Raw genomic sequence first — 10376 nt, 5'->3', positions numbered from 1 at the left:
TCTTGCTCCGGATATAGATGTCAGATCCCTCCCATTACACGGAGCAGGTCACCCCACATACAGTCAGGCAGGACCGCTGCTAGACTGCAAGCTCCTGGGCCGAGTTCGTTATAGGCTCCAATTCCCTGTCATGTGCAGGATAAATGATGACGAGAAACAGTCATCAGGTCATCCATTTCTAACCAAATATGTAGATGGCATTTTTCTATTCATTTTCCCCTGTAGAAAATGCAATCGCTTTAAAATGCTGCGTAAAGCAGTCTGCGTTAAAAAAAATGCCACAAATTAGAAAAAAAAACACCAATAAAAAATGCCCGTCTGCCCTGCATTTGGTATTTTCCATAGAATTCCTCTTAACTTCCGGAGAGGCTGTAGATTTTCAGCAAAAAAGGCACCAAAAACACAGGCACAGAAAGTGATGAAAAATACCGCAACATACCTGTGTGTGAATCCACCCTGTAAGGGCTCATGCACACGACCGTATGTATTTTGCGGTCCGCAAAAAATACGGATGACTTCAATGTGTATTCTGTATTTTGCGGAACAGAACAGCTGGCCCCTGATAGAACAGTCCTATCCTTGTCCGTAATGCGGTCAATAATAGGACATGTTCTATTTTTTGTGATACGGAACGCACACGGAGTAACTTAGTTTTTTTTCCGCTGACCCATTGAAGTAAATGGTTCCTCATACGGTCCACAAAAAAAAACGGAACGAACACGGAAAGAAAATACGTTTGTGTGCATGAGCCCTAAGGCTGCCCTCACACGCTGTGGGTTTTGTTCTAGAATGAACGTGCTGAAATCCATGTGCTCACCGCCCCTTCCAAACGGATGGAACTCATTTTTAGTGGCAGAAAATTCTACTACAAAATCCGCAGTGTGTGAAGGCATCCCTATGTTGTTGTTTTTTTTTTTTTAACACAACCCCTAAAATGCCTCCTCATACTCCCGGGTCCCTCACAGAGGTTGTACTTACCTGGCTCCCCGACACCCGCGTTGCTTCTGACGGCTGCCGTTGCATTTCCCTGTCGCGCAGATGACAACATTCTCAGGGCAGCCAATAGCAGGCCTCCCTAGCATCACCCGCGAAGCTAGGGAGGCCCATTCCTATCGCGTCTGACGGTCCTGCTATTGGCTGCCCCCGATGCCAGATGTTTTCATCCGCACAACGGCAGCCGTCACAAGCGACACCGGTACTGGGAAGCCAGGTAAGTACAACCTCTGTGAGGGACCCGGGAGTATGGGGAGGCATTTTAGGGGTGGGATAACCCCTTTAAAGGGAACCTGTCACCTGGATTTTCAGTATAGAGCTGAGGACATGGGTTGCTAGATGGCCGCTAGCACATCCGCCATACCCAGTCCCCATACCCATGTCCTCAGCTCTATACAAAAAATCCCGGTGACAGGTTCCCTTTAAAGGGGTTCTCCGCTTTTGTTTTTTACTGATGATCTATTCCTTTGGATAGGTCATCAGCATCTGATCGGCAAAGGTCCAACACCCGATACCCCCAGCGATCAGCTATTTGAGAAGGCAGCGGCGCTCACAGAAGCCAACCAGAAGTCACGAGGCTTGGGTGCATCTCAGTCCCATTGAAGTGAATGTGGGCTAAACTGTACCCAGGCCACATGACCTAGAGTCGTGTCATCACTGGCCGGCGGGAAGCTACTGCGAGGGCCGCTGCCTTCCCAAACAGCTGATCGGTGGGGGTCCCGGGTGTTGGAACCCCACGGATCAGATACCGATGACCTAGGATAGATCATCAGTATGATAAGGTGGAGAACCCCTTTAATTGAAGTGTATTTCATTATTTAAAGAGATCATCGTCTCCAAAATTTTCTAATTGAAGTTAATTAATCTTCAAAATAAGCATGCCGCCACATAGGGTAGGAACACCAAAGCATAACCGTGTGTTTCTTGTGGAAATTTGGTCTTCTGATCGTGAGAAATGCCTCTTTTTATGTTTACGCAAATACCGTTTTCAGTGCACTGTGGGCGGGGCCACTCTGTTCGGTGCACCTGACTTCCCCCTTAGTAATCCCTTCTGGCAGTGAGACTTGTCCGTCATTCTCAACTTTGAAGTGGTGGCACTGCTTGCCTCAATGTCCACGTCCACATGCGTGTCTACGAGGGTCAGCTCCGCTCTCTGACAGGCTCTCCCATCAAGAATTTCCATGCCGGGCGTCACGTCTTGTTTTTTCTATGAATGTCCTCCCTCATGTTCAGCATCATCTGTCAGAGCTTGGGAGGGGAAGGGAGTCACGTCTTGACCTTTTATTTAAATCATTCAGCGTCACTGTTTTTGGGTGGAGATGTCCTATAAGGGTACATCAACATGGGGCATGACATTCACTCATTTGTTACAAGTGCTTTAGGGTGTGGATTTTTTAGTCATGTTTTACTTGCTTTTTTTCTGACCACTGGGGGAGATTTATCAAAACTGGTGTAAAGGAAAACGGACAGTTGCCCATAGCAACCAATCAGATTCCACCTTTCACTTTCTAATGGAGCTCTGAAAAATGAAAGGTGGAATCCTATTGGTTGCTATAGGCAACTATGTCAGTTTTCCTTTACACCAGCTTTGATAAATCTCCCCCAGTGTGGCAGAAGCCACAATATATTCTGCACCATAGCCACAATTTTGAAGAGCCCATACACACATTTTTTGGCGCTGTTTTTAGAGATGAGCAAACTTCATGTTATGAAATTCGTTCACGCTTCGTTTGGTGGTAAAAGCAGAATTGCGTTATGGATTCCGTTACCACAGACCATAACGCAGTTCTATGACGGAATTCCGTTATTCATTCCGTCATAATAGAAGTCTATGGCCTGCATAGCTGATCCGTCCCGTTTCCGTTATGCAGGGGAGTCGTAGTTTCATCACAGCTGGAGTGCCGGAGGTTAGCCATCACTGCTATAGGGCCTCACGCACAAGACCGTGGTTTGGGTCCGCACCAGAGATGCATTTTTTTGCGGATCAGATGTGGACCCACACTCCGTGTGCGGTCTGCATCCGCACGTACGTTCCGCGGCCCCACAACGGACTGAGCACTGGATGATCCTTCCACAAAATGGTCGGTATCCTTGTTTTGCAGATCAGCAATTTGCAGACCACAAAACAGATATGGTCATGTGCATGAGGCCTGATCCAGAGCCAGAATACAGACAGATTTCAATACACTCGTGTGAAAGCGGCCTATGGCGGGGTTTACATGCTGCAATTTCTCCTTTCCACCCCCCCCCCCCCCCCCCCCCAAAAAAAAACAGCAATCGAAAGATGCAGTGTTGGCTGGATTCACACATATTTATAGCGCTTTTGTCATTTTTGCTGTATTTCTTTTTATTTTTTGTGCCTATTGTTAGAGATGTGTGAATTTTATTCTATATTTTTTGTATCTCTAGGACTGTAACTGGTTAATCTTAAGTTGTTACAAACTTCTTATCTCAGGAGCCTCCCCCCTCCCCTTTCTGCTGTTAGTCGAGCTCTGTCTATGCAATGCTATGAAGGAGAAGAAAGGGGGGGGGGGGGGCAGAGAACTGTGGGCAGTGTGTGTCTTCTATCTCCCCACAGATGCTTTGAAGAAGCTATTACTCACTGCCTATAGAAGAACACCTCTTTGCAGTGTCATATATGACGTGTGCAGTATTATTGTTAGGATAGACACCATTACAACATGGCGACGATAACCAGATGTTTACATTAGTTCACATTCCAAAGTAGTGCACAGTGCACAGATGCTAGAGTGTTATCTCTTCTTCTCTTATCTCTTCTTCCTTTTGAGGCAATGAAATAATGCCTGGGCCTCAGAAAGTACTGCCCTTTTCTGAAGATGTATATACCGCTTACTTTCTGTAATAAAGTAGAGATTGCATTGACCATCTATGTGTCAGCATCTAGTCTCTCAGCCACGTGTGGATATTAACCCCTGGGGGGTACTTTGATTCGGAGCACCAGAGTGCATCTTAAAGGCTTTAATTAAAAGCCGCTTTGTCACTATAAAATGCCAATTCCAGATGTTAGCTAAAAGTCTATGGGAATTCTGACATAGGACACGTGCATTTTCTTTTCTAGGTGTGTTTTGTGTGTTTATGGCATTTTTTTTTTTTAAATGCAGCATGTTATAGCAATGGTTTTATTAAGCCATTTGTTCACACTCCTTTCAAAAAGAAAAAAGACACCTAAAAAAAAAAACACTATTCACATGCGTTGAAAAACATGTTTTAAGGAGGCCTATAGGGGTTTTCTGGGCAATTCAAATTCAAAGCGGTTAAAAAAAAAAATAGGGAAGAAACAGGAGTTTTCTAGCAGTGGTGTTTTTTGTTCCTTGAGCTTTTTCCAATTTTTTTTCTTTTCTGTCAATTTTTAACTGCTTGAAAAAACTTAGGTGCCAGAGTGTGTTGTTTTTTGTTATTTAAAGAGGACCTTTCACTACTGTACAAAATAAAAACTAACTAGATCAGTGGGCAGAGCGGCGCCCAGGGGTCCCCCTGCACTTACTAGTATGTCTGGGCGCCGCTCCGTTTGCCCGGTATAGGCTCTGGTGTCTGCGCTCCCTCTGACTGATTTCTTGTATGAGGCGTGTCCCTTGCTGCAGCGCTGGCCAATCGCAACGCACAGCTCATAGCTCACACCTCTTTAATGGCATTTTTTTACCAATATATTTTCCTCATGAATCTCTACAGAGGAAGTGACCTTATAGGAGGGCATTATATACTTACTTTTCTCTATAGAAAACTAGGCATGCCAAAAAAACACCATTAAAAAACAAAATGTGCGACATGGGCAAGATTCCTCAAAAAACACAGGCCACACAAGCTAGGCTTTTTTTTGGTCCACCCAAAAATGCCCAACACAAAGCTATACGTAGCAGCGCCCTTAGCTTGCCTTTACACATGGCAGATTTTATTGCAGAAAATTCCTGAAACGAAATCTGCAACATATGAAGGTTCCCTAAGGCGGCCTGCACACGTTGCGGAATACGTGCAGTTTTTCAACGTGGATTCCGGTGTGGAAAAAACACAGTTTAGTACAGCACCAGCAAATGAGATGACACAAACCTCATGTACACTTTGCGGATTTGTTAATGGGTGGAAATTGACCTGCTGTGCGGATTTCCAAATTATGTTTGCGGTTTTAGCTGTGGATTTCACCATTTTCTCTGCAAAATGTGCAGATTAGATGCAAAACTGCACAAAATTTGCAGATTATGGTGCAGAAAGGCACATAAATCCACACGGAAATTCGTGCGGATCTTAAGTGCGTTCTCCCGCACTCATGTGCAGGTAGCATAAGGGTAAATTCACACATGCCACAGTTGTTGCAGAAATTTCTGCAACTAAGGCCCCTTTCACATGGGCGAGTTTTCCGCGCGGATGCGATGCGTGAGTTGAACGCATTGCACCCGCACTGAATCTTGACCCATTCATTTCTATGGGGCTGTGCACACGAGCGGTGATTTTCACGCATCACTTGTGCGTTGCGTGAAAACCGCAGCATGCTCCTCTTTGTGCGTTTTTCATGTAACGCAGGCCCCATAGAAATGAATGCCGGCTGCGCGAACAAGTAGATTAAGGTGAGTTAATTAAAATAAAAATAAAAATCTTAACCCCTCCAGCCCTATTTTACTATGCATTCTGTACTCAGAATGCTATTATTTTCCCTTATAACCATGTTATAAGGGAAAATAATACAATCTACACACCTAACCCAAACCTGAACTTCTGTGAAGAAGTTCGGGTCTGGGTACCACAGTCGGTTTTTTATCACGCGCGTGCAAAACACATTGCACCCGTGCGATAAAAACTGAACATTGGAACGCAATCGCAGTCAAAACTGACTGCAATTGCGTACCTACTCGCGCGGGTTTGCCGCAATGCACCGGGACGCATCCGGACACGCCCGTGTGAAAAAGGCCTAAGGGCTCATGCACACGACCATATGTATTTTCCAGTCCGCAAAAAACTGATCCGCAAAAAATACGGATGACGTCCGTGTGCATTACGTATTTTGCAGAACGGAACAGCTGGCCCCTGAAAGAACAGTCGTATCCTTGTCCGTAATGCGTTCAATAATAGGACATGTTCTATCTTTGAACAGAACAGAAATACGGAAACAGAAGGCATACGGAGTACCTTCCGTTTTTTTTGCGGATCCATTGAAATGAATGGTTCCGTATAAGGAACGCAAAAAACGGAACTTAAATGGAAAAAAAAAATGTTTGTGTGCAAGAGGCCTGAATGAGGTTTAAAAGTCAAGCGCATGGATTTCTGCCCACCCATTGAGAAGTATGGAACAGTCAGACATTTCTAAACATGAAATTCCACCCCAAGATTAAACACACGATATATTCCTCTTTCATATTTACAAAGCTCCATGGACTCCTTCGTCCATCGCTCCAGAAATCCACCCCAGCTGCGACACTTCAGTGTATAGATGATGTATAGACATTATCTGGTAAAGCACCAGCACAACCAGTCTGACCACCCGCCCGTGTGATTAATAATCTCATTATATACAGTGTAGGTGACACACACTACATTGAACACCTCCAGTCCAAATATACGGATTCAGCAACCTGCACGAAGAGCTGGAACAGTCCTTCCCTAAGGCCCCTTTCACACAAGCGATACGGATTGTGTCAGGATCTGTTCAGGAAAAAAATGATGGTTTTGCACTCAAGTTTGTCTGTAAAGGCGTTCAGTGGTTCCGTTTTTTTTTTTTTTCAAGTGGATGCTATTGCTATATAGTTTTGATGCGCTTTACAAACAATACAGGGAAGGACTCCCCTTTATAACGGAAACGGGACGGATCAGTTTTCCAGCCCATAGACTTCTATTATGACGGAAAGAATAACGGAATGCCTCTAAAGGCATTCCGTCATAGAATTGCGTTATGGTCCGTGGTAACGGAATCCATAACGCAATTCACCTTTAACCAACAAATGAAGTGTAAATGAATTTCATAAGCGGAAATTTGCTCACCTCTACTCACGCAGTGTCTTTCTTGGGGTTGCTATTTCAGTGTTGAGGAGTGTATATGACATTTCGGTCCTTCATCTGCACACTGTAATGAAATCACGGAGAGACGCGTTGACCGCTTGTTATCACATCTAATATTCGCTCCGGAATAGAAAATCTCTTCTGCTCTCAGGAAGCCTTTGAAATGTAAGTTTACATGAACACTTATCTAGGCAGTCCGATTAGCGATAGAGGAGGCTTTTGACTATCTAAACCCTAGTGATAGAGACCTTATTCAGACCTCTTGGCTATATCCTGGATTCTTCATTTTGATATACAGTCCATTAAATTATAACAAGATATGTTATATATCTTACAAGGCAATATTTCCCTTAACCATTTCCTGACGCAACGATTTAGCGTTTTTGCATTTTCGCTCCCTGCCTTCCCAGAGCCATAACATTTTTATTTTTCTGTCAACATAGCCGTTGAGAGCTTGTTTTTTGCAGAAGAAGTTACACTTTCTAACTCCACTATTTAATATTGTATAGGATGTATTAGGAAGTAAGGAGAAAATTCAAAATATGGTGGAACTAGGGAAAAAAAAATGCAATCCTGCCACAGTTTTCCTTTTTCCTGACTTGTGCTCTTCATTCTCAGAGTCATTTTTAATCCGGCGATACCACATATGTATAGTTGCTTGCATTTTCATCACCATATTCTGACCTCCATAACTTTTTGTTAGTTATGTCTACAGAGATGTGTGGGGGCTCATTTTTTGCAGAACGATCTGTAGTTTTTGTAATACTATTTTGGGGTATGTATGACTATTCATTAAAAATTTTTTGGAGATAAAGTGATGAAAAAACAATGAATCATCCATTTTTATTTTTTTTCACCATACGGGATAACTTTTGTTTATATTTTAATAGTGCGGGCGTTTCGCATGCGGCAATGCCCATGATTTTTTTTTTCTTATTATTTATTTATTTTGAGGAAAGGGGGGTGATTTGAATTTTCATATATTTCAAAACATTTTTTTTTTACTTTTTAAGTTTGTTAGGTCCCCAAGTGGATGACAACTTGCAATCAACAGACTGCAACTTGTACAGAATAATGGAATTTGCTCCATTATTCTGTACAGAAATCACTATATCCCAGTTCAGTGTTGCCACCTGCTGGCCTGAACTGGGATATACGGATAATGAGCCTATAAGCCGAGTACAAACTCCGGCTCATTATTAGAACAGGGCGCTTTCCCTAATTTCCGATGGGGGTAGGCGTGTCTGACCCAGAAGCGCGATTCTGGGCTTTATTCTTCTCAGACGCAGCGGTGACATTTGACCATGGCATCTGAGAGATTAAATATCTATGGTTGGCGTTCTCGTCGACCACGGACATTAGCCACGGGCTCCATCTTGAAAGACCAAATATTCTCTGTACATGTATGGCGGGAAGTTTTTTTTTCATATTGATGACCTAGTCATCAGTATCAGATCGGCAGAGGTCGAACACCTGGTACCCCCCCACTGGGTTCTATTCACTGTAGAAATTGCAGTGGTACATTTTTTTTATTTTTTATTTTTTATACTGGCACAGATTAGGGGGCACTTTTTTTCTATTGGCACACATTATAAGGGGAATTATTACTACTGACAGGAGCATCAAAGCAGTCCATGCTCTGATGCTCTCCTTTGCCCTGCGCTAAATCGCTCAGGGCAAAGGTATTTTTTGGAGATCCAGTGACGTACTGGGGCTCTCCATGGGGCTGCCAGGAAGCCCGGTGACGTCACCTGCAACTGTTGGGCGGGATTTAGCGCTGCTCTAGCCAGTAAAACGGCTAGGGCAGCGCTAAAGCCTGCCCATCAGAGCTGCCTGGGTGAAAATAAGGGTATGTCTCGGTTCAGCTCTGAACCCAGACAACCCCTTTAAATACTACTGAGAAACTATGGGGACCATGATTATTAGTATAGGCCCTATGGGAGCATTTTTACATCTTGGGGCACTGTTACCGTTAAGTGCACTCTGGCATAGAATCAATGGGGAGCACTATTATTATTGTGCACCCTGGCACAATATCAGCTTATCACAATTATTTTTGGGGACACTATGTTTATGGCACTATTAGTGTCGGTGGCACTATTTGCTGGGCGCAGTTATTTTTGAGGGCAAGACATCATCATGACAGTATGGTCTTTTTACAGGTATCACCATGACCTCAGCAAATTCGCTTTTTAAGCAAAAAAAAAACAAAAACGTACATGACCAAAGTGTAATCACCGTTTATTAAGTCAATAGAAAGTGCATAGTACAAGCCCTTGACTCTGAATTCTTTGTCATCTACATGGCACAACCCTCAGGTTTGGCATAGTTACGGAAAGTGATCGGAATCAACGATCAGAGACTGGTTACAGGGATACATTGATTATGACACGGTAGGACAGCTGCTACATAGGATGAACAGATATAGTTGGATGTGGAGGGCAAACGACCAGTCGTCGGCTTACACAGCAAGAAATTAAATTGTCCCCACACTTCAGATCTGAGACACTGGAACAGCTTCCGACCCATGGTGCAGCATAACAGGGCCGTGTTCCTCTGATGGGCTCAGCCTTGGCCACAAATGAAGGATTCTTGGTGGCTTCACCTTACGTATGAAATTAATATAAGCCAAAATGACCGATACCGACCTGTATTCCGACATAGCATTTCTGGTAAAACAGTTACCACTCTCTATTGCAGTCTATAGGAATTACAAGAGACAGCCGCAGCTCTCCACTTTACATTCTGGCATGGCACTAGCTCGGCTGTTTTCATAACTCCCATAGGCTAGAATGACTCAATTAAAAGGGTTTTCCAGGATTTTACTATTGTTGGCCTGTTCTTAGGATGAGCTATGAGTATCTTATTGGTGGTGGTCTGACAGCCTGGCAATCAGTTGTTCTGCACTGGTGCTGTAAATACGGAAATACACAGCTCCGTCTATTGTGTAGTGGACCGAGCTGGGAAACTGCAGGGCAAAGTTGCAGTTACCAGTTCTGACCACTACATAATGGATGGAGCTGTGTAATTCCAGCACTACTTCAGAACAGCTGATCGGCAGGGGTGTAGGGTTTCAGACCCCTGACCATCTGCCAATGATGGTCTATCCTCAATATTATGATCCTGAAATACCCCAATACATGGCTGTAATGCAGCCTCATTTTATATTAAAGAGGTATTCCAGCTTTTAGAAACTGATGATCTATCCTCCAGATCGCAGTGGACAGATCCAGAAGCAGACAGAGGCTACTTTCACCCTTGCGCTTTCCCTTTCCGCTATTGAGATCCGTCATAGGCTCTCAATAGCACGGGGAAAACGCTTCTGTTTGTCCCTATTCATTGTCAATGGGGACAAAACTGAACTGAACGAAAACGAA

This window comes from Bufo bufo, chromosome 2 (assembly GCF_905171765.1).
Source record: "Bufo bufo chromosome 2, aBufBuf1.1, whole genome shotgun sequence".
Classification (NCBI taxonomy): Eukaryota; Metazoa; Chordata; class Amphibia; order Anura; family Bufonidae; genus Bufo; species Bufo bufo.
Note: the sequence above shows the minus strand (reverse complement) of the source record.